This window comes from Oryctolagus cuniculus, assembly GCF_964237555.1.
Source record: "Oryctolagus cuniculus chromosome 16 unlocalized genomic scaffold, mOryCun1.1 SUPER_16_unloc_1, whole genome shotgun sequence".
Taxonomy (NCBI): Eukaryota; Metazoa; Chordata; class Mammalia; order Lagomorpha; family Leporidae; genus Oryctolagus; species Oryctolagus cuniculus.
Genome location: NW_027208201.1, coordinates 2,109,020 through 2,135,415, shown reverse-complemented (window position 1 = coordinate 2,135,415; position 26,396 = coordinate 2,109,020). Strand labels below are relative to the sequence as shown.

Here is a 26,396-nt window from a genome sequence, read left to right as displayed (position 1 = left end):
ATCAAACATATTCTTAAAAGCAGAAAGGAACAACAAAAATACAAACATAATCAACATAATGGGGATACAAATTGAATAGACATTTTTGCACAAATAAAAATTAGACCAAAAAGCATTACAAAGAATGCTCATCAGAGCCTGTGCTGTATCGCAGTGGGTTAAAGCCTTGGTCAACAGCATCAGCAGCCCATATGGGCAGTAGTTCAAATCCTGGCTGCTCTACTTATGATCCAGCTATCTGCTGTGGCCTGGGAAAGCTGTACAAAATGGCCCAAGTCCTTGGTCCCCTAGACAAGCATGGAAGACCAGAAGAAGACTCCTGGATCCTGGTTTTGCATCAGCCCAACTCCACCTGTTGCAGCCATGTGGGGAGTGAACCAGCAGATGGAAGAAATCTCCCTCCCCCTCCCCCTCCCCCTCCCTCTCCTTCTTCTCTCTGTAACACTTTCAAATAAATAAAGCTTTTTTAAAAAAGAATTCATACACAAACCATTCCACTCCTAGGAGTAAAATCAACATAACTGAAAATACACAAACAACTCCTTGTACATCAGTGTTCACAGTTGTCTATTCCAAACAGTCAAAGTTTGTAACAAATCATGTTCTATCTCTGAAATAAAATTCAGTGAATTAGGGGCCAGTGCTGTGGTGTAGCAGGTAAAGCTGCCACTTGCAGCACCAGCATTTCATATGGGTACCAGTTCAGTTCCCAGATGCTCCACTTCCAATGTAGCTCCCTGCAAAGGTGCTTGGGAAAGCATCACAGGACTGACGAAGTCCTTGGGCCCCTGAACCCACTTGAGAGACCTGGAAGAGGCTCCTGGCTTCAGATTGGGCCAACTCCAGCCACTGTAGCCATTTGGAGTGAACCAATGAATATAAGCTCTCTCTCTGTATTGCTCCAATTCTGCCTTTCAAATAAAAAACTAAATCTTTTAAAAATTCAATGAATCAATTCAAAGAAATAATAGTTTGTCATGAACAGAATGAATACCTACTATAATTTGGATGATGCTTGGAAACACTATGCTAAGTGGAAAAAGGCCACCAAACCAGTCTGCACAGAGCAGGATTTCATTTGTATGGAATGCTCAGCATTGTCAAATCCAGAAACACGAAGCAGAGGGTGGTTGTCTGATTGTGAGGAGCAGGAATTGAGTGACCACTGAATAAAGAAGTTGATTTTGCGTGATGACAGTATTTTAGAACTTGACAAAAATGATGGTTGCACAAAACAGTGAATGCCACGCATGCCATTAGTTCACTCTAAAATGGTTACTCTTTTGTTGTATTAATTTCACCTCAAAAGTAAAAACCAATTTTTAAAGTCTGGAATTGCCAACAGAAAACCTAAAGCCAAAATACATAAAAAACAATAAACAAATGGAATACAAGTTTGTATATTCTGCTACATCTAAAAAATTGATGTGCAATTATTACAGCATTTCAAATCTGAAAGTGATACATAATTAAGGGGTTTGTGACAATGTTGTAAACACATGAAACATGATTTAACATGACTAATTACAGTACTGAAAAAATTCCAACTATTTTTTTTTGACAGGCAGAGTGGACAGTGAGAGAGAGAGAGAAAGAGAGAAAAGTCTTCCTTTTCCATTGGTTCACCCCCCAATGGCCACTATGGCCAGTGCACTGCGGCCGGTACACCACACTGATCTGAAGCCAGGAGCCAGGTGCTTCTCCTGGTCTCCCATGTGGGTGCAGGGCCCAACCACTTGCGCCATTCTCCACTGTACTCCTGGGCCACAGCAGAGAGCTGGACTGAAAGAGGAGTGACTGGGACAGAATCTGGTGCCCCAACTGGGACTAGAACCCAGTGTGCCAGCACTGCAGGTGGAGGATTATCCTATTGAGTTGCGGTGCTGGCCAGTCCCAATTAGATTATAAATCTTTTTATTATAAACTCGGAGGAAAAACAAAACAGGAAACAATCTTGTAAATTCATTTTATTAAAATATGAATATTTAAGTGTCTACCAGTTGACAAGGAAAATATAGAAACTAGTAAAAATGAAGTTTCAAGAGTCTTTACCTGAGATGGAGTTTGTGTTTGTGAGCATAAAGTCTGACTGAGAACATTATACACAGCATTATTTTTAAAAAAGAGAGATAAATTGGGGTAAGTGTTCTGGAATGGTGGGAAAATGCCACCTACAATGCCAGCATCCCAAATAGGCACCAGTTAATGGCCCTGTTGCTTCACTTCTGATCCAACTCCCAGCCAAAGACATGGGGAAAGCAGCAATAGTTGGCTTAAGATGTTTGGGCCCCTGAAACCCATAGGGCAGACTCAGATGAAGCTCCTGGCTTTGGCCTGAGTCACTGCAGTCATATGGGGAGTGAAGCACTGGAGGGAAGGTCTCTCTATCTCTCTGCCTTCTCTAACTCTGCCTTTCAGTATGTGTGTCTGTGTGTGTGTGTGTGTGTGTGTGTGTATAAAATAAGCAAACCTTCTTTAACAGAGAAGTGGATGCTGTCCATAAGGAGGTTAAGCCAAATCAATTACTTTATAACATAGAATGCAAATTCAGAGTTTTATCAATTTTGGTCTGAAATCCTAAATATGTGAACTAATGAACTAATGAACTAATGAACTAATCTTTAAACAGCTATTTCCCTTGGAATCTACTGTATCCTTTAATCCTTTTAAAGAGTTCTTCTCAGGTCTGAAGAGAATAATGTAGCACTTGGGGACAAAGATGCAGCCCAGGAGCCCTGCACTGGAGGCCAAGATGGAGAAGACTTCCATGGCCACCATGATCTTCCCTTTAGGGCTGTGGTAGACAGGCAGGAAGGTCACTCAGACACTGATGAACACCAGCATGCTGAACGTCAGGAACTTGGCTTCATTGAACATGTCAGGTAGATTCCTAGCTAGGAAAGCCACAGTGAAGCTCGCCAGGGCCAAGGAACCCAGGTAACCCAGGACACAGTAGAAGGCAATGACTGAGCCCTTGTTGCACACCAGGATGATGTGGCCATGCTCAGAGTGTGCATCTGTGTCAATAAATGGAGGAGAGGTCCCCAACCAGATTGCACAGAGTGCCAGTTGGATCAGGGAGCAGATGGGAATAATGGAGTTAGGTACTCCTGATAGCAGCCACTGTCTCATCCTTCTCCCAGGGGCAGTGACCTTGAAGGCCAGAACCACAGTGATAGTTTTGACCAGGATGGTGGAAACAGCCACGGTGAACACCACTCCAAATGTGATCTGCTGGAGGACACAGGTGGCTGTACTGGGACGACCAATGAACAATAAGGAACAGAGGAAGCAAAAGATGAGGCCAATGAGCAGGATGTAGCTGAGACAACGATTGTTGGCCTTGACTATGGGAGTGTCTCGGTGCTTCACAAAGACCCCAAGAACCACAGCGGTGAGGACAGAGAAGCACAGAGCTGTGCAGACCAGGGTCATTCCTAAGGGGTCATCATAAGCCAGGAAGGCCACAGCTTTGTGCAGGCAGCGGTCTCGCTCTGTGTTGGCATACTGCTGCTCTGGACACTTCACGCACTGATCCATATCTGCTAAGACAGGAAAAATGCACCAGCCCAGCTTCAGCAGTGCTTAGTGTTATGTTCCCCAACTTCCACAAAACCACACCGAATAAGCTGTGGGAAGCATGTATCAGAATAATGTATAGGGAATGATTCCTGATTAATATCACTGATCTAAATTATGGCTAAGACACAACACTATTATTTCTTCTTTATATTCATGAGATCTTATTTTTTCCCACAACAACAACAAAAGACCTACTGTCTCAGGACACTTTGTTGTAATCATCAAATGCCCTCTATTTTTATTTATATTTTGGACAGAATTTGTGAAAGAGAGACAGAGACAGAGAGAAAGTCATCCTTCTGTTGGTTCACTCCCCAAATGGCCACTATGGCCAGCACACTGCACCGATCCAAAGACAGGGGCCAGGGGCTTCCTCCTGGTTTCCCATGCAGGTGCAGGGCCCAAGCACTTGGGCCATCCTCCACTTGCTTCCCAGGCCACAGCAGAGAGCTGGACTGGAAGAGGAGCAACCACGACAGAATCCGGCACCACAACTGGGACTAGAACCCAGGGTACTGGAGCCACAGGTGGAGGATTAGCCTAGTGAGCTATGGCACTGGCCCCAAATGCCCTATCTTATGCTGGTTTATTTATGACAGCATAAATCACTTCTCATGTTTCTGGAGACTCAATCATTCAAGACCAAGGATCCTGCTGCAGTGTCCAGTGTAGGGTATCTTACAGATGGCACCTTCTTGCTGTGTCCTCACAGCATACCACATCCTTGCATATAAATGCACTAAATCCTTCAATGAGGCTGGAACCTGTGACTTAGGACACCACTGAAGAAGACCCTGCAATGTACCATCTACTTCAAGGCAAAGTTTCAAAACTTGAAACACCTACCTATCTCATTTACTTATGTCTCTAAAAGCAATCTCTTGGATTCATTTTTGCAATACTGAAGCCCCTGATTGAGAAACCATCAGGAATATGACAATTTACAGAATATCAAGGACAGCCAGTGCTGTGGTGCAGCGGGTTAATGCCCTGGCCTGAAGTGCTGACATTCCATAGGGGCACCAGTTCAAAACCCAGCTGCTCCACTTCCAATCCAGCTCTCTGCTATAGCCTGAGTAAGCAGAAGATGGCCCAAGTCCTTGGGCCCTTGCCCCCATGTGGGAGACCCAGAAGAAGCTCCTGGCTCTTGGCTTTGGATCAGCACAGCTCTAGCCATTGTGGCCAATTGGGGAGTGAACCATCAGATGGCAGACCTCTCTCTCTCTCTCTGCCTCTCCTCTCTCTGTGTAACTCTGACTTGCAAATAAATAAATCTTTAAAAAGTAAATAAAAACAGAGTATCAAGGACAGAGATGACTTATAGTAGCTGATACCAGGTGGAGTATGTCCTTGCATCCTGGAATGAGTTATAATGAGAATATCTTGCAATGTAGATTGCAAATCATTGAATCAGGAGCTCATCTTTGGTAGTTCCAAGTATTGAGCCTCTCTAACTATGAGCATACTGTGTCCGCCTGTGTTAGTCTTTTATTTTTCTCAATTATGTTCTGTAAATTTATGGTCAAGACTCTTTACTTCTAGCTATTTTTACTTGTAAGATGTTATAAATGCCCAAATTTTTCAATTTCAAATGCTTTATGGCTGGTATATAAAAATAAAGTAAGTTTTGGGATGTTATCCTTATATCCAGTCACTAAATTAGTCAATTACTAAGCTTATTTATGTAGATTTTGTATTCGTACAAAATATAATCTGAACATGATTTTTATTTCTTCTTTTCCAATTTTTTTCTCTTTTGAAAATATTCACTAGACAGGATATGCAGCATAATACGTAATCAGATGTGGTTAGGTTGAATGTTCTTATTTTATTGTTTCAACACTGCCTCAAAACTATGGTGTGATTATGCAAATACTCTTTATGAAGAAAATTCTGGCCTACTCAAAATTGGGAAGAATTGCTTTCTGTTATTTCTATAACATGCATGGATGTTGATTTTATTATTTTTTGCCATCATTGGGATTTTTATTTCTTCCTTTGAGGTACTAGTGTATTGTTTTACATTGTGCAAAGCAACCAGCACTGTGATGCAGCAGGTAAAGCCACTACCTGCATTGCTCGCATCCCATTTTGGTGCCAGTTCTAGTCCTGGTTTATCCACTTCCAGTGCAGCTCTCTGCTGTGGCCTGGGAAAGCAGTATAAGATGGCCAAGTCATTGGGCCCCTGTATCCATGTGGGAGACCCAGAAGAAGCTCCTGGCTCTTGCCTTTGGATCAGCAGAGCTCCAGCCATTGTGGCCAACTGGGGAGTGAACTGCAGATGGAATACCTCTCACTTTCCTTCTCCCCTCCCCCCTCCCCCCTCTACCTCCCCTCCTCTCCCCTCCTCTTACCCTCTCTCCTCTCTTCCCTCTCCCTCTCCCCTCTTCCATCCCCCCTCTCCCTCTCCTTCTCTCTCTGTGTAACTCTGACTTCCAAATAAATAAATAAATCTTTATAAAAAAAAAGAAGCAAAATGGCTATAAATTTCCTCTTTTGGGGGTGGCACCATGGTGCAGTAGGTTAATCGTCCACCTGTGGTGCCTGCATCCCATATGGGTGCCAGTTCTAGTCTCAGCTGTTCCTCTTCCAATCCAGCTCTCTGCTATGGCCTGGGAAAGCAGTAGAAGATGGCCCGACTCCTTGGTTCCCCCTGCACCCATGTGAGAGATTAGGAAGAAGCACCTGGCTCCTGGCTCAAGATCAGTGCAGCTTCGGCTGTTGCAGCCATTTGGGGAGTGAATTAATGGAAGGAAGACCTTTCTCTCTGTCTCTCTCTTGCACTGTCTCTAACTCTACCTCTCAAATAAGTAAATAAAATCTTTAAAAAAAACTCCTCTCTTGAAATGACTTTGTAATACTGGGGAGCCAAAGTTAGGCCATTTTCAAAGAATTCACTAAATTTTCCTTTTCTCTAAACAGAGCTTAGTAAATAATTGTGCCTTCTTTTATGAAGGTTTGATAAATCCCCCTCAAAAGAAGCTTTTGGAGATAATAAAAATGTATGGGGACTTTTTAAAAATTTTTCACTTAATGTTATTTATGCTTTGAGGATGGCTCTGACAAATCCTACTGACATGAGAATTTGTGAACTACACCTGAGGTTTCCAAAGTATTAACAAGAATCATTTATAATATATTTTCACTATGTTAACTTTTTTGGGAGATCGATATAGATGACCTACTTTCAGTCTTAGTATCTCTTATTTCCTGCATTGTTTCTTCTTCTTCTTCTTCTTCTTCTTCTTCTTCTTCTTCTTCTTCTTCTTCCACTTCTTCTTTTTCTTTTTTTTGACAGGCAGACTGGACAGTGAGAGAGAGAGAGAGAGAGAGACAGAGAGAAAGGTCTTCCTTTGCCGTTGGTTCACCCTCCAATGGCCACCGCGGCCGCCGCACTGCAGACAGTTCACCGTGCTGATCCAAAGGCAGGAGCCAGGTACTTATCCTGGTCTCCCATGGGGTGCAGGACCCAAGGACTTGGGCCATCCTCCACTGCACTCCTGGGCCACAACAGAGAGCTGGCCTGGAAGAGGGGCAACCGGGGCAGAAACAGGCGCCCCGACCGGGACTAGAACCAGGTTCCCCAGCACAGCAAAGTGGAGGATTAGCCTATTGAGTTACGGCACTGGCCCCTGCTTCTTCTTAATCAACTTTATTTGTTTTATACAAGAATCAATTTGCTTATCCTGTTTATGTTTGGATTTTATTTTTCTATATTTATCATTTCTTATGTTCTCTTTTGTGTTTAATTTAGTGTTCTTTTTCTGGCACTCGATAAGTTCTTAGAAATGATAAGTTCAGCTTTTAATATACATTATACATAAATATATAAAATCTAGAATTATAAATTTCTTTGGAATTATAAATTTCACTCTAACTGGACACCAGATTTAATAAACAGTGTTTCTAAATGGAAATATACAGCTATCTTGTTCATTCTATAACCCATGAGTAGTTTAGTGGTGTATTTATAATTTCCAAGGCTATCGGAATTCAAGCTGGTGGATGATGCACTCTCCATCATTGCACATGGAACACATATGAACTTATGCCCAATGTGTACACATAAAGTGCCTTTACCCAAGTCAGTGATATGCAGACCATAACAGCAATCTCCTACATTTCTAATAAGCTGAGTTAATGCTACATCATTGTAATATTAAACAACACACAATCACAAAATCAATCTTAGAAAATCCCCACTCTATATAAGTGACTTCATGTTCCAAGCATGTGTAAGGAAGGGTAGGCTAAGCTATGATGTTTTGGTTGGGTGTAACAGATGGATTTTCAACTTTAAAAAAGAAATGATTTCAGTATAACACCATTAAATACCATAAGTCTGAAGCATTCCAAAGTGATAATTATGGAAAATCCAATATATAAATATTCAGTCCATTTCCCGTATCATCTCCCAACCTCATCCACATATTCTCTGTGTTTTACCAATTAAGCCTTTTTCTTAGGTTCTCTGCATGTTGTGTGAACTGGCAACTCTCCAAATTCAGCCACTTCTAATATTTCTACCAAGAATTTACTCCCCATTTAATTCATAATATTAATACTAACATCTATGGGATGAGATCCACAACATCACCTCAAAAAATGCAGATACCACCACGTAATACACCCTATAGACAAATCTGTTGTGCATACTTTCATTGCAGTCAATACTACTACTATGAATGCATATCTCTATTTTTTTTCTTACCTGTGAACTAAAGAAGAGCATGAAATACAATCTCCTCACTTGGAATATGGTATATCATAAGCATGTTTTACAGAGAAGTAATACATACCAGTAAATCAAGCACAACCTTTATAAGTACCTGCTCGCTCCACTGAAAAACAGTGCCAGGTCCTGGGAAAATAAGGACTTGTAGTATCTATGTCTTCAATGTGATCTAAACGTCGTTTCACAGAAAATGAAAAGTAAATACATATGATACCTGTGTTCACTCCATGATGAAGATGGAATTAGGAGACTGAGCGGTGGTCAAGAGGAGTTTTATAAAGACACTAATGTCTGCTGTGAGTGTAAAATAATGCCTGAAAACACGTATGTCACTGAGTGAATGTTTAGACTACTGGTGAAGGCACACATGTCCCACATTTAAGTAATCTGGTTTGATTACCAGATATGGCTCCTGTTCCAGTTTCTATCATTGAGGACCCTAGAAGGCAGGGGTGAAGACTGAAGTGGCAGGGTTCCTAACATACACATGAGAGCTCTGGATTCAGTTCTCAGCTCCTGATTCCAGGAATGGTCCAGCCCTGGCTTCTGTAGACATTTTGGAACTGGACCAGAAGATAGGAGATTTGTTTATATCTGCCTGTCTTGTTCAAGGCCGATGCAGACTAACATAATAGGGTAAATATTTATAATAATAATTTCATTATTAACTTAAAAGTAGAGATCCTTGTCTCTGCAGTTCTCCTCTAGGCCCTTTCCACTTCCTTGGACGGATGGGGGAGAATAAAGGAGAAATGAGGAATTTCTCCAAATAGGTACACTTACCTGTCTGATTGGAAATCTCATTCTCTGGGCACAGAGTGCAATCAAAACAACAGGCAGCCTTTCCCTCCCGATGGGTCTTCCTGAATCCAGGGCTACAACTCGCACTGCATATGGACTGGGGAGGCTGAGGACAATCAGATATGTGTTGGTCACTACTGAGAGTACCACCCATTCTTCTACCAACTAGGGTTTTTACAATACTGAAATCAAAATAAACTTAACTTGCACACACATCTACATCCAATTTTATGGACTGAATGCCATGTTTATTGTATGCTGTGAAATGTATGAGAACTGAGAAATATTATTGAACAGCTGTGTTCCCTTCATATCCAACAGAAATACAGCAAGAAAAATCTCTTAGTTGGGAAGGTGAGTTGTTAAATGGCATAATAGCCATTTACTGTGCTATGAGTAAACAGAAACCTCCACAACATGATTAATCATTTGGGGCTAGTGATGTAGCATAGTAGGTTAAGCCTCCACCTGCAACATCAGCATCCAATATGGGTGCCAGTTCACATCCCTGCTACTCCTCTTCCAATCCAGCTCCTTGATAATGGCCTGGGAAAGCAGTGGAAGTTGGCCCAAGTCCTTGGGCCCCTGAACCTATGTGGGAAACCTGGAAGAAGCTCCTGGTTCTTGCCTTCAAATAGACCCAGCTCTGGCCATTGTGGCCATTTGGGGAGTGAACCAGTGGATGGAAGACCTCCCTCTGTCTCTCCCTCTTTCTGTCTCTAACTCTGCTTCTCAAATAAATAAATCTTTTTAAAAGATATTTAAAAATATCTTATTATTTTATTTACTAATCTTATTTATTTATTTGAAAGGCAGAGTTAGAGAGAGGCAGAGGCAGAGACAGGTCTTCCATCCACTGGTTCACTCCCCAGATGGCTGCAATGGCCAGAGCTATGCCGATCCAAAGCAAGGAGCTAGGAGCATCTTCCCAGTCTCGCACATGGGTGCAGGGGTCCAAGGACTTGGGACATCTTCTACTGCTTTCCCAGGCCATAACAGAGAGCTGGATCAGAAGTGGAGCAGCTGGGACTCGAACCAGCACCCATATGGAATGCTGGCACTACAGATGGCAGCTTTACCCACTATGCCACAACACTGGCCCCAATAAGTCATTTTTTAAAGATTGGCTATTTATTAGTAGTACAAAGAATTGTTATTAGTTACAACACACCTGTTCAATTTTTGTGGCACACTCTATCAAATCTTCGTATAAAGACAGGTGTTGACCATGTGGAGCATATGGAGAAAACTTCCCTACTTTCACCTTAATTCCTACACCATCTGGGAAATTCCAATAGTTGAGACTGTCATACTCTCTATTCAATTTGTGTTCCTGATTGAAATTCACTGTGTCACCAGCAGGATTGTTAAGCTGGAGGTTCTTCAGAAAAGGGTGCAGCTAAAAGAGATGCATCATTTGATGATAAAGGGCATCCCAGTGTTCAGACACAAAGCCTAAATTACTGAAAGTCTCTTATCATCTGAAATGCCTTGCTGAAGGTTTCAACGTATTGCAGGCACACAAGGGAGACATAGAAATGAAAGGCCACAGAAAACTAATCATAATGTTTCTAAAATATCAGTAAGAATCAACAGAAAACTCCCAAACATGCACACCTACACAGTAAGGAGGCTGACTGCTCAGACAAATCTCAGCTGTTGAGTCAAACCCACACCCTTTTCCTACTGAAGTATCCAGAACATCAGTCTGCAAAGGAGGTTATCAGTGACTGAAGTTACTGCTTAGTTACATTATATGATAAGACTCAACATCTTTTATGAACTTAAAGAACTAATCCTCTTCCTGTTGGGAGGGAAGTACAGTTATCTTTTTAGAACTCTATGAAATATCTGAAATCTGTTCTCAGAAAAATTTTAAAAAGAACTTCACAGGAAACCTCTAGATTTCTCCTATGGAAAGCAGTAGAAGGGCAGGCTGTTGAGGCCTTACATAAAACAAAGCATCAGCCTAGATTCACAATGCCTTTCTGCTTGCCCACTTGGCTCCATGCTCTTGACAATCACTTATACCAAGTCTACATTTATGTCCTGGGCAATACATACAAGTCATATTCCCCAGTGCTTTTGGAGAAGGATTATAAATGATCTGGTTTGCTTAAAACATCTTGGCAACAAGTGACAGTATGTACCATCCAATGGCAGAGCCATTACCTGCCAAGGAGAAAACACCAGTGCTTTTCCATTTCCTCCTGGTGACATTTCTACTCGTTGAAGAATCATCTCATGTATGGCATGAGCCACAGCATACACAGCATTGTATATATTGTAACTCTCTTCTGTCATGGTCATGTCAAAATGGTGCCAAGGCAACCATTCCAAGGATGCATTGGGTGGACAGTTCTCCAAAGCTTTACAGTCAAGTTTAGAAATTGAGCAATTAAAATATGTCAACCACAGGTCAGCAAGGAAAGGGTCCTCTGGGTATCTGGATGGATTGGATGTTCGGATAAAATCTGTGAAACCAGAAATTTCACCATGGTGATGTGAGAAAATGAGTGCCCATGGAATGAGTCAAGTAGGAAATGGTGATATCCCATTGTGAGGTGGTGACCCACACTTTCCACATCATTATATGTTCCCTCTTTCCAAAGACAGGCCTAAAAAAGATTCACTGTCACCAAAAATAACATTTGCTGATGATTTCATGATCTGCCAGTGATACAATGAGGTTCTTGAGTAATACAGCAACACAGTAACAGGGATCATTTTCAAAAAGGCTACAGAAACTCCATTCCTACACTTGATCTTAGCCAACTCCACTCTCAATTCTGAGAGAAGTTGCATACCTTTCTCATCATCTAAGATGGCCAGCCCCACCCATGTCCAACCGAAATGAAGCATCAGAGACACCATGCCATGCACCAGAGTCATCTCCTTGGGAGCCATCTGATAGAGGGAAGGAAACTTGCCATTTTCACGCAGAATAGGATCAAAACGGCTGAAAGTTAGCTAAAGCGAAAATAAAATATGAAGCAACATGAGGGACAGGGTTTCCAAAAATCATAATCTCCGTTCTGACAGGCATTAATCAAAAGATGGTCAGAGGGGGCTAGCGCTGTGGTGCAGCGGGTTAATGCGCTGGCCTGAAGTGCCAACACATATGGGCACTGGTTCAAGACTTGGCTGCTCCACTTCCAATCCAGCTTTATGCTATGGCCCAGGATAGCAGCAGAAGATGGCCCATGTCCTTGGCCCCCTGCACTCACCTGGGAGATCAGAAGAAGCTCCTGGCTCCTCGCTTCAGATCAGTGCAGCTCTAGCCATTGCAGCCAATTGGGGAGTGAAACATTGGATGAAAGATTTTCTCTATCTCTCTCTCTCTCTCTCTCTCTCTCTCATTCCCTGTCTCTCCCCTCTCTGTTTAACTCTGACTTGCAAATAAATAAATAAGTCTTTTTAAAAAGTTGGTCATAACTCTTTAATTAACAATTATTCTTAGGTATTTAAATTTAACTGAAACGTGATCCCTGTTAAATATAAGAGTGGGAATAAGAGAGGGAGGAAATGTACAATTTGGGGCATGCTCAATCAGACTTGCCCCAAATGGTAGAGTTAGAAATGTGCCAGGGGATTCCAATACAATCCCATCAAGGTGGCATGTACCAATGCCATCTCACTAGTTCAAGTGATCAGTTTCAGTTCACAAATCATCATAATGATAGGATTAAGAGTCAAAGGAATCACATAAACAGGACTAGTGTCTGCTAATACTAACTGATAGATTTAAAAAGGAGAGAACCATGCAACACGGGAAGCAGGATACACAGCTGACTCAGAATGGTAGATGTCCTAAACAGCACTCTGGCCTCAGAATCAGCCCTTAAGGCATTCGGATATAGCTGAAGAGCCCATGAGAGTATTTCAGGCATGGAAAGCCAAGACACTTTGGCAAAAAAAAAAAAAAATCTCTGCGAGTGAGATCCCAGTAGAAAGAACGGGCCATCAAAGAAGAAGGTACCTTTCTCTGAAGGGAGGAGAGAACTTCCACATTGACTACGATCTTGTCTAAATAATATCAGAGTCAGCAAACTCAAAAGGCTTCCATAGCCTTGGCAACTCATGACAAGAGCCTAGGGTGAATACTGATGCCATAAACAAGAGTGTCAATTTGTTAAGTCAAAAACAGGATTCACTGTGCACTTACTCCCCATGTAGGATTCTGTCCTTAATGTGTTGTACAATGTGAATTAATGGTGTTAATAGTACTCAAACAGTACTTTATAATTTGTGTTTCTGTGTGGGTGCAAACTGTTGAAATCTTTACTTAATATATACTAAATTGATCTGTATATCAATACAATTGATAATGAGTCTTGATGTGAATGGAATGGGAGAGGAAGTGGGAGATGGGAGGGTTGCAGGTGGGAGGGAAGTTATGAGGGGGGGAAGCCACTGTAATCCATAAGCTGTACTTTGGAAATTCATGTTTGTTAAATAAATGTAAGAAAAAAAAACTGGTCATAGGAAAAAAAAAGCAATCAATCATTTCTTTTTATATTTCTTTTTTTTGGGGGGGGACATATTGGTTTTTATTAACATTTATATCTGAACTAAAGTTACATGATCAAAATGCAATAGAATTCTTTCATTGGCAATAACTGGTTATATTGTATGATTTTTTAAAATTTAAAGATTAACCGTCATGTGCACAAATATTTTCTTTTTTTCAGATTACATTGATACATTTATTTTTTCAACTTTCTTTTTTTTTTTGACAGGCAGAGTGGACAGTGAGAGAGAGACAGAGAGAGAAAGGTCTTTCTTTGCCGTTGGTTCACTCTCCAATGGCCGCCGCTGCAGCCGGCACACCGCGCTGATCCGATGGCAGGAGCCAGGATCCAGGTGCTTTTCCTGGTCTCCCATGGGGTGCAGGGCCCAAGCACCTGGGCCATCCTCCACTGCACTCCCTGGCCATAGCAGAGAGCTGGCCTGGAAGAGGGGCAACCGGGACAGAATCCGGTGCCCTGACCGGGAGTAGAACCCGGTGTGCCGGCGCCGCAAGGTGGAGGATTAGCCTATTGAGCCACGGCGCCGGCCATATTTTTTCAACTTTCATTTAGCTAACAATTTCTTTTTCTAGTCATCCTCACTCCTTTAGAATATTCTAAGGAAAAATTAACAATGTAATAGTTCCAGGAAAAAACTCTGTCTTCTCTCTCTCTCTCTCTCACTCTCTCTCTCTCTCTCTCTCTTCCTGTATTTCAAAAAGAAAATATGGCTTTTCCACCACTTTCCTGAGTATTTGCCCTTTGAGATTATGTACTTTAACAGATGCTTAAATCCAGTCTCCTCCTCTCACCCTTCGAAGCACCAGAGATTGGCATCAGCCAAAAACAGCTCTCTCTCCTCATGACACCCCGCTCACCTGTGGAAACTTCTAGAGTCCCAACAGTGTCCCAATTTGGGCAGAAGTTGCCCACGTTGTCCCTGTCAGCACCGCTGCGGAACTGCTCTCTCTTCCCTAAGTGTAATTCGGGATGCTCTCAACCATCCTTGAGAGCCAAAGGAAGGGAGTCTGTAACATCCTTCGATTACTGTGTAGGACACTGAAGACATCATATCCCAGAGACACGTTGGGTAGAAGATGTGGGCTCCTGTTGATCTCTTCAGTGGTGAAGACCAAAGCCAGAACATGCTGATAGTTCTTAGACTCCAACCTGCATACAGGGCACAGGAGTCCTTAGGGAAAAGACTCCAATTATGACTGGCCTCAAATCCAATTCAGTGACTTGTGTGGCCTGAAAGTTTGTAAGATTCTTTTCCAAATACATCATTTCTGAAGTTTTCAGTTTGGTGTTTGCCTTTAACTGCATCTTTGCTTTTATGTGGTCTATTTCTATATTTCTTTATATTCTGAGGTGAGTACATTAAATGCCTGCAGGTTTAGGGGTATAATTCCATTTCTTTTTACTTTAATACCATTTATTTTACTGACTCTCAAATTTTAAAGAGCTCAGAAAATTAGTGACTATTATTCAGAATAATCATAAGGGGAGAATACAACTTTCCAAGGGGAAGAAAACAACAGCAACTACTTCTTATGTGCAACATTTTAAACAGATTGGCAATGGTTCCAGAAAACACAGACAAATCAGAACAGAACAGCAAATAGAGCTCGATCTCTGTGTTTATACAAAAGTTTCATACATCATTAAGGTAGAATTGAAAAATAAGTAGAAAAATAAGAAATTATTCTAATAATAGTGAAAGTGAACTATCAGGAATGAAAAACTGAAGGAATAAACTTGTATTTGATGAGAAAATAAATTCTAGAGGCTCCAAACAGTTTATAATAAAGTTAAGTCCAGGAAAAAAAAAAAAACTGGCAAAAAGGCAGAAAGTAGAGGACACAAGATTTTTGCATTTTACTCTTCTTTCAAGTTTGTGCTTGTTTCTACTGTAAAGATCCCACACTCAACAATATTTAAGATATGCAGCAACTTCATAAGAACATTGCACAAAGTTCTTTAAAAGGGAAATAACACGTTAAAATTAAAATAAAAATTCAAGAAATCAAATAATATATGAAGACATGAGGTATACATATGATCAACCTATCTACACCTATCTATCCATAAAAATACTAACATTAACAATGAGAAACCATTTGTACATGGACAACCAGGAATAAATCCCTCTTTTAAAAGTAAACATGAGTGCTGGCACCACAGCTCAATAAGCTAATCCTCCAACTGCGGTGCTAGCACACTAGGTTCTAGTCCCAGTTGGGGCGGTGGATTCTGTCCCGGTTGCTCCTCTTCCAGCCCATTTCTCTGCTGTGGCCAGGAGTGCAGTGGAGGATGGCCCAAGTCCTTGAGCACTGCACCCATGTGTGAGACCAAGAGAAGCACCTGGCTCCTGGCTTCGGATCAGCGCAATGCGCCAGCCACAGCGCACCAGCCGCAGCAGCCACTGGGGGGTGAACCAATGGAAAAGGAAGACCTTTCTCTCTGTCTCCCTCTCTCATTGTCCACTCTGCTTGTCAAAAAAAAAAAAAAAGTAAACATGAGGGGCTGAAACTATGACATAACAGGTAAAGCAGCCATCTGCAGTGGCAGCATCACATACCGTGCCGGTTCAAGTCCTGGCGGGTCCACTTCTGATCCAGCTTTCTGCTATGGCATGGGATAACAGTGGAGGATGGCCCAAGTCCTTCAGCCCCTGCACACATGTGGGAGACCTGGAGGAAGCTCCAGGATCTTGGCTTCAGATCAGACCAGCTTTGACCATTGTAGCCATTTAGGGAGTGAGGCAGCAGATGGAAGATCTCTTTCTCTCTCTGCCTCTGCCTCTTTGTAACTCTGCCTTTCTGATAAATAAAATCTTTTAAAAAAGTAAACATGAAGTGGTAATTCTCTTCTGTATAGTTTTTGAAACAGGATATTTCCCTGGGTCAGGGCCAGGGCCAGGGCTAGGGGGTTCTTAGACTATATTCCTCTAACTGCTTTACAATATAGATAACTCTGACTCCAAACAGTGAAAATTGTTGCAGATTAATTAACTTGACTTAATCATTCTCCACAGTGTGTGTCAATTTTACTCTCTAAAAATATAAAATTCTAATTTGTCCATGTAAAATAAAGTAAAACTGAATATAAATAGCAATGTACTCAGCTAGTTTCCATCTCATCAATTCATTACTTTTCAAAATATACTGTAGATCTCTTTGTTATAATCGATCTTCAATCAAAGATCTTTCTACTGGAGCAGGTGTTTATCAAAGCAATTAGGACAATATTGAGATACCCACATCCCAAATTGGAGAGCCTCGGTTTCAGCTTGCTCTACTTCAGTATCTAGTTTCCTTCTAAGGCACAAGCTGGGTGGCAGTAGGTGTTGGCTCAAACATTTCGTTGCCTGCCACCCATGCCCATGGGAGACCTGGATGGAATTTCTGGTTCCTTCATTTGGCCTGGCCCAGATCTCACTGTGTTGGCAATTTGGGGAGTGAAGCAGCAGATGGGTGATCTTCTTCTTTGTCTCTCTGCTTCTCATATAAAATACCCAATTACAGTGCTCTTTATTGTAGTACCACAAACTAGGAATCCAATTAGAAAACTTAGAAACACCCCAAAATTGGTAAGAAACTAAACTTATGCTAACTCTACAAAGTAAAATAATAATAGGTATAATATTCAAATATGAACATGTTTATATAAAATATTTACGGTATTTTGTAACACAAGGAAAATGAGCTAGGAGGAGTCAAGATCAAATGATCCCACTTGTCATGTCTTCATATTTACATGAAGAAATAGAAAGCATAAGATCAGGGTGATGTGATGATTTTGTGGAACTGAGGCATTTACACTTAGGTAGGCCTCTTTCTCCAATAAAGACAAATTGAAAATTTCATTTCGCAAAAGTATTGAACTAAAAAGACAAATATATTAATTCTGCACATGGAAACATCCTCCCTGTCAATAAATCCTTCTGTTTCCCTATCTGAATTATAAAGTAAGGCATTCTCATGGGCCCATAAAGGCTTCTAGCTATTAGATAACTTGGTGTGAACAGGAGGACCTTGTGTAGCTTCAAATATATGCACTTCTGGCATGGATAGGGCATCCAGCACATGGGTCTGGAGAGAAACACTGGCCCAGGCACCTCGGGCCCCTAAGCTGGGGACAGAGAAAATCAGGACAAGAAGAGCAGGAGGTTCACCGTGGCTATGATGAGAGACAACTGCCCTCTCCAGCACCCTAGGAAACCCTGCCTTCTGCCCTGGCCAAGATTCATTTCATCAACTTTGACTCAGCCTCCCCTGAATTGTTTTCATTTTACTGTTTATTTTTATCAATATAAAGAGAACAGATTTAATATAGTTTATCGATAAAATTCTAATATGATACTTCTCACTTCCTCCCTCCCTCCCTCGCTTCCTCTCCATCCCTGTTGCTTTTCTTTTTAATTTTGGTCATAACATTTTTAATTTATTGTACAGTATATGAGGTATACATAACAGTTTCTATAGGGACATTAGGAATTGTACACTTGATGGAAACAGTCTCAAGATGCTGTGGAAAGAACACTTCTCTGTTCCTCTTAGAAATGAACTCATGCAAATAGACTGCATTGTCATCCTAAGGGGATTGGTTTGACCTCTGGCAGTGGTGGAGGGTCTAGATGATAGGGTAAGGTGTAGAGTGATTGCTCACTCAGACCCAAGCCCTACAAATGGGGAAAAACAAAGTATTCTGCCACCTCCTTTTAAAGGTGGAAACACAGTCTGCAGAGGGAGAGAGAGAATACATTATGGACAGGTGCTAAAGAGAAGGGCACCAAGAGCACTATTCTATCTAGGATTGAAACATGCAAGAAGGGCATAGGGATTCTTAGGGAAATATCTCCAACCATGATTGTTATCAACTCCAATGTGATAACCTCTATAGAATGAATGTTCTGTGCAAATATGCATTGGCTGAGATACTGCTCTTTAGTATGATCATATTTGATGTGGTTTCTGGGAGGTAAGTACAATTTTTTATGACTTACCTAACTATTTCTTAGAAATTTTCAATATGAGATTGTGCAGAGAGATTGTTACGTCTCTCTAACTGGTGAAGATAGTGAGAATAGGAAAGGAAAAATATCTCTCCTTGAGGCAGGAAATGTGTCTTTCACAGATGCCAACCTCGCGTATCTTAATCCTGGACTTCCCAGCCTCAGCAATTCTAAAAAATAAATTCCTGTTGTTAAGTCACAAAGTCATGGTATGTTGTTATATGGAAACTCTAGGTGACTAACACAACAATGAAATGGGGTAGAATGCAGGTTAATTTCATTTGTGTCAACAGCTGGCTCTCCCAAGTCCTTGCATTTTGTGTCTGTAGCAAATGGCAGAAAGGCTCTGGAATACTTTTTCTAAATCCCATGAACCATGAGGAAAAGAAACTGATTTTCAAGGGAAAAGAAAAACGAATTAAATAGAAATCAGTCTTTGTTTTTGCACATGTTCTACCCATGGCCAAAAATGGTTATTTATATTGGCACATCATCAAATGATTCCCCAAACAGCATACACATGAGCATGGCTCAGCACAAGGTCATGGGATTGATGAACTCACCTGAAGGCTAAGGGGCCAGCAGAGGCAGGATATCTAAATGTGGAGATTGGTGGAGTGCAAGACTTGGCATTTATAACTCAAGCTTCCTCCTTATCAAAGCTGAGCATCAGCTTCCCTCCTAAATCAGGAAACTAACTCAAGTTCAAAGCCTAAAGGAAGGAGAATCATGAAAATGCAGAACATATAGAAGATGTTGGAATCATTTATTGGGGGGATGTCAAGTACTATAGATCAAAAGCATGGCACCTAGTGAAGTTTAATGGCTGCTATCTATTTTTTTAACTTTTATTTAATAGATATAAATTTCAAAGTACAACTTTTGCATCACAGTGCCCCCTCTTCAACTTCCCTCCCATCTCCCATTCCCTCTCCCATCCCATTCACATCAAGATTCATTATCAATTATCTTTATATACAGATCAATTTAGTACATATTGAGTAGTTTTTAACAGTTTGCACCAACACAGAAACACAAAGTGTAAAGTACTGTTTGAGTACTAGTTATACCATTAATTCACATAGTAAAACACACTAAGGACAGAGATCCTACATGGGGAGTAAGTGCACAGTGATTCCTGTTTTTGACTTAACAATTGACACTCTTATTTATGATCAGTAATCACCCTAGGCTCTTGTCATGAGTTGCCAAGGCTATGGAAGCCTCTTGTGTTCACCAACTCCAATCTTATTTAGACAAGGTCATAGTCAAAGTGGAAGTTCTCTCCTCCCTTCAGAAAAGGGTACCTCCTTCTTTGAAGACCTGTCCTTTCCACTGGGATCTCACTCACAGAGATCTTTCATTTAGGTCTTTTTTGTTTTGCCAGAGTGTCTTGGCTTTCCATATCCATCAACAGCAGACTGGATAAAGAAATTACGGGACATGTACTCTATAGAATACTATACAGCAGTCAAAAACAACGAAATACGGTCATTTGCAACCAGATGGAGGAATCTGGAAAACATTATACTGAGTGAATTAAGCCAGTCACAAAGGGACACATATAATATGTTCTCCCTGATGGGGTATAACTAATCTAGCACCAAAAAGGAAACCTGTTGAAGTGAAATGGACACTGTGAGAAACAGTGGCTTGATCAGCCCTTGTCCTAACTTTTGAGGAACAGCATACTGTTTTATTGCTATTATTATTTTGGTTCTACTTAATACCATTGGTTGAACTATTTAATTAACACAAATTTATTCTTAGGTATTTAAATTTAACTGAAAAGTGATCTCTGTTAAATATGAGTGGGAATAAGAGAGGGATGACATGTACAGTTTTGCACATGTACAATCAGACCTGTCCCAAACAGTAGAGTTAGAATTGTGCCAGGGGATTCCATTTCAATCCCATCAAGGTGGCTGCTATTTATTTTTCTATGGAAATCTGAAAAGTATGTTCATATAAATAATTACTATTGGTAATAGTCTAACTCCAAATAGGTCTTATTCTCTGAATCTTTCCTGGAGACCTGCATGCAGATAGACTTGCAGGCCAAGAAAAAACACCACACATTTCTACAGGCACTGACAGAAAACTTCCTCAAGGAGGGAACGCAGATGCCCCTTGTATTTCAAGTGTCCTGCATATTCAGTCATGATGAACTGTCTACTGTATGTTGATGACCTGTTCATGCCCACTGTGTGCCCGACAGAAAGAGGCATCTTTCAATTATTGGGTACAGGATTTTATGTGTTTCCAACAAATCCAATTGTGCACTTGATTTTTCAAGCATCTTTGTATTACCTATGTTGTTTTCTGGGTGAGATAAGTTGAAAATCCTCCTTCTAAGAAAAATATATTTTCTGGGGCTGGCGCTGTGGTGCAGTGGGCTAACACCCTGGCCTGAAGTGCTGGCATCCCATAAGGGCAGTGGTTCGGGATCCAGCTCCTCCACTTCTGATCTAGCTCTCAGCTATGGCCTGGGAAAGCAGAAGAACATGGCCCAAGTCCTTGGTTCCCTGCAACCACATGGGAGACTTGGAAGAAGCTCTTGGATCCTGGCTTCAGATTGGTGCAGGTCCAGACATTACAACCAATTGGGGAGTGAACCATTGGAGGGAAGAACACTCTCTCTCTCTCTCTCTGCCTCTGCTCTCTCTGTGAAACTCTTTCACAAATAAATACATTAATATTTTAAAAAAGTAGAAATTATTTTCTCATCTGTATCTATACTTCCTCTTCTCTTCTTTGTCATTTTCTGGTGTTTCTCTAATCCCTCTGCCCTCTTCATCTCCTCATCCTCATCCTCCACCTCCTCTTCTTTATAAAGCTATATATGATCTCTGCCAAACAGGCTTTTTCTGACAGTTTGCATGTGGATACATTATATAATTCCATCCTTTATCTCTTTGAACAGGTAATCAGTAGTAAGAGATATTCTGATGCTGGGAAATGTAACAGTTGGGAGTTTAGAGTCTAAAGCAGTTATTTTATATTCAATGTTGTTTTATTCTACTGTCATCAACAATGGCCTATTTTTCTTCCATGTGTCTAATAAGGCTGCTTTATAAGGTCCTTATTGAATGATTTTTCACCTGTGAATTACCTGTGTTCTTATCACGGTCTTTTCCTCCACTTAAGAACCATGTTGGTTTCTCCGGATCATGGGATGATCCCATGTTGAATGATTTCATGTTCTTCTTCAGACTCCGTGTTTATCTGGGATTCCACATTAATTTGCCCCAGCTTGATGGTGACCTACACACAAATCTTTTCCTATTTGGATGGCTCTTGGCCTTTGTCTGTTGCTGGTTCATGCAAAAATGGACAAGTGTTAACAATCCATTGCCTTTCTTTCTGGGATTTTCTTCTCAAGCAAATTCAGCAAACTAATCAGAATGATATTGTTTGAAAGACCTTGATGTTTTGTTGTAGAAACTCTCATGCTTTATTTGAGAAGAAAGAGAATGGAATTTCAGATCAATAAACTTGCATTTTTATTTAATGAGAAATAAGGGAAGTCCAAAACACAAGGAAGCAGAATTGGGAGAGGCTCCTAGTCACCACATGTGGAGCTGAATGCCACAGCACCCCCAGGTCTACCAGATAAGGCATCACAGAGTGCATCCCAACAGTCTCCCTGTTTCAGTAAGTGTTCAAGGTGATTCTGAGGGTTGCCGAAACAAGGAAACAAACAAAATTACCCTCCTCTTAAAAAGTTGGCATCTCAGTGAGGTAAGACTTCCTATTCCAGAATTTAAAACTTCCATAATATACTGTTCAAGTAAGATGTAAATTCCTGGCCCAAGGGATACAAGGTGCATTAGAATTATTTTACATTACAGGATTACTAGGTTTCACCAAAACAGTGGGGAAGAAACCAGAAGGACTCGCCCTTCTCACAATTCCCCAGGAGAACCCTCAGAGTCACCAACCCAGCTCCTCTCCAGGTCTCACAACCTGGCACAGAGCCTGGAAGGGTCTGTTGAGCTGCAGAGCAGTGAGGAGCCAACAGGGGGTAGTGGCGGGAACACACTTTGCTCCTCTGCAGCTCGGCCCTAGGGGGTCGCACACGTAAAGACCCATATCCTCATATTCTGCACCAAAACAGCCAGGTGGGTTGTGGCCTTTTCTCATTCCTCGTGACACATGACCCATATTCCTGTACAGGACATGGTTCCTGCCTCTGTCCTCTCATGAGAAACTTGTGCTCACAGTGCTGAGCCTCCTGACTTTGGCTGCAGATCGATGTGGGGGTATTCATTATGGCTGATGTGTGGCTCTCTGCGAATTTCAGGTGTTACTCTGGAGGAGCTGACTTGAGAGCTTCTACAAGAAAGAGCCCTATACCCACCCCAAATCACCTCAGTTGCATCACTGCATTCTTGCAGGAATGTTCAAATCCATCCTCGGCCTCAGGCTCCCTCTAGTGTTGTGGTCGGTATTGACCTGGCTGAAAGGAAGGGAGACCTGGGCATAATAGCAGTAGACAGCTCCAAGTCAAGACTGGGTGAACTGAAACATCCATGTAATGGAAGCGATCTCCATGCGAACACCAGATGGCCCTGCAGAAATAAACATGTGTGTGTACAGGAAGTCTGAAAGACTATTTAGATAGGAGCTGCCTCTGAGCAATGGGGTTGCAGTTGGTTTTCCTTTCTCCTTTATAAGTGCTTAGATTTATTTGCCTTAAGGACACTATGGAACAATAACTGAAAACAGGCCAATTTCACATTGAATTTAAAACTGAATACCAACGTGTTTCATTTTAATGAAATAAACAAGCCTATCATACAACAGACAACTCATGAAAGGTAAGTCAGCATGGAATATGCTACTCAGAAAATACATAAACATATGATCTAGCTATGGATGATAGAATTATAATCAGATATCATTGGTACCTTAACTTGGGAATTAGTTTTTACACGCAAAAAATATAGAATTTCAGTTCCAGTGATCTTGCCTTTACACACACACACACATACACACACAATTGTAAAATGCAAAGACTCAGAGACCAATTGACTTGGATATTAGAAAACACACATGCTAATGGCTATTCATACACAATTGAGTATGACTCAGGAAGTGTTGCTATGTTGAGACAGCCACATAAAGTTATGATAACTCCTACTAAAGTGTTTCTCAGACTATAATTGCTGAAGACACTGATGGAGGTTTTGGGGAGAAAGAAGTAATTCTATGAAAAACTGAATACTGTACTAGAGAGGATGGGGACATTTAATTTAAGAAACCTCTATTGGGGTAAAGGCTATCAAAAGATGATTAGAATCTGCGTGATCTGGTGCTTTTCCACTTATCTTTAAGAATAATGCAGGCCAGCACTGTGGCTCAATAGGCTAATCCTCCGCCTTGCAGCACCGGCACACCGGGTTCTAGTCCCAGTCAGGGCACCAGATTCTCTCCCGGTTGCCCCTCTTCCAGGCCAGCTCTCTGCTATGGCCCGGGAGTGCAGTGGAGGATGGCCCAAGGGCTTGGGCCCTGCACCCCATGGGAGACCAGGATAAGCACCTGGCTCCTGGCTTTGGATCAGTGCGGTGAACTGGCCACAGCACGCCAGCCACAGTGGCCATTGGAGGGTGAACCAATGGCAAAAGGAAGACCTTTCTCTCTGTCTCTCTCACTGTCCACTCTGCCTGTTAAAAAAATAAATAAATAAAAGCAATTAAAAAAAAGAATAATGGAAACTGGAGCTGGGCTGTGGTGTAGTATGTTAAGTTTCCATCTTGAGTGCTAGCATCCCACATTTTGTAGGCTCAAGTCCCAGCTGTTCCATAGCAAGAACCCTGTAAGAGAAAGGAATTCAACAACAAAAAAACTAAACATCCAGTTAAGTAATGGGAAACACCTTCATCATGCATTTTTCAAAAAGAAGAAACTGAAAAGGCCAAAGTCACTTAAAAAAATTCTCAGGACTACTAGCCATCAGGGAAATGAAATCAAAACCACCATCAGGTTTCACCTTACCCATCATAATGGCTATCATACAGAAATCAACTAACAACCTATTCTGGAGAGGACTCAGGAAAATGGTAGCCTACTCCAGAGTTGGTTAGAATGTAAACTGATGCAGTCATTGTGGAATACATTATGGAAATTTCTGAGAAAGAAAATAGATCTGCCATGAGACCAAGACAACTGACTCTAGAAATTTACCCAAACAAAATGAAATCAGCATGAAAAGGGGTCATCTGTACCCCCAAGTTCATTGCAGCTCAATTCAAAATAGCTAAGATATGGAATCAACCCAGATATCCATCAACTGATGACAGGATAAAGAAATCCTGGCATACATACTCTAAGAATGTTGATCAGTAGTAGAAAAAAAAAGAATCCTCTCTTTTGCAACAACATTGATGCAACTGGCATCCATGATACTTAAAGAAATGAGCCAGTATCTGAAAAGACATATGCCATGTGTGTCTAGACAGAATCTAGAAGCAACTTAAAATGCAAGGTCAATGGTTCTAAGAAAATGGACAACAGACTCGTTATTGTAAAAAGAAAGAATCATTATTTGACTTACGATACAAAAATGGGATGGTTCAACTTTCGCAAATCAATCAATGTGATACACCACATTAACAAACTGCAGAAGAAAAAACATATGATTATCTCAATAGATGTAGAGAAAGCATTTGATAAAATACAACACCATTTCATGATGAAAACTTACCTAAAGTTTTCATGATGAAAACTCTAAGCAAATTGGGTGTGGAACAAACATTCCTCAACACAATCAAAGCAATTTATGAAAAACCCATGGCCAGAACCTTATTGAATGGGGAAAAGTTGGAAGCATTTCCACTGAGATCTGGTACCAGACAGGGATGCCCACACTCACCACTGCTATTCAATATAGTTCTGGAAGTTCTAGCCAGAGATATTAGGCAAGAAAAAGAAATTAAAGGGATACAAATTGCAAAGGAAGAAGTACAATTATCCCTCTTTGCAGATGATATGACTCTTTATTTAGGGGATCCAAAGAACTCTGTTAAGAGACTATTGGAACTCATAGAAGAGTTTGGCAAAGTAGCAGGATATAAAGTCAATGCACAAAAGGCAACAGCCTTTGTATACACAGGCAATGCCATGGCTGAGAAATAAATTATATCCCATTCACAAGAGCTACAAAAAAAATCAAGTACACATTACACATTATAATGAATTAACATGTCTAAAGATTGCGCTGCAATATTCCAACTATATTAATAAGCTTATTTTAATATAGACTCTAGTGAATTAATAAAAACTGCAAAGAAATGTGTAACTCATTTTATTAAAATATGAATATGACAATGTCAATGAGTTGACATTGAAAATACAGGATTGAAAAGAAATGAAAAGTTTCAAGGGGAGCCTTTATCTGAGATTGGTTTTGTGGTTATGAACATAAAACCCAGACTAAGAAATTAGTTCACAGTATTATTTTGAAGAGAGAAGGAATGGGTCCAGCATGGTGGTATAGTGGCTATTAGTAGCACCTATAACCCCGACATCCCATATTGGTGCCAGTTCAAGTTTTGTCCACTACACTTGCAATCCAGCTTTTTGTTAAGATCTAGAAAATGCGTTGGAAGATGGCCTAAGCCTTTCTGTCCTTGACACTCACATGAAAACCTGAATTAATCTCCTTGCTTTGGCATGAACTAGCACTGGGCCACTACAGATATCTTCAGATTCCATTACCAGATGGAAGGTTTTTCCCACACTCTATCTTCAT

The 26,396-nt window shown here is 41.1% G+C and overlaps 1 pseudogene; it reads right to left on the bottom strand.

Moving 5' to 3' along the window:
* Positions 1–2,598: 2,598 nt before the first annotated feature.
* LOC127489433 (vomeronasal type-2 receptor 116-like) lies at positions 2,599–26,359 on the bottom strand (annotated as a pseudogene).
* Between the last annotated feature and the right edge of the window lie 37 nt (positions 26,360–26,396).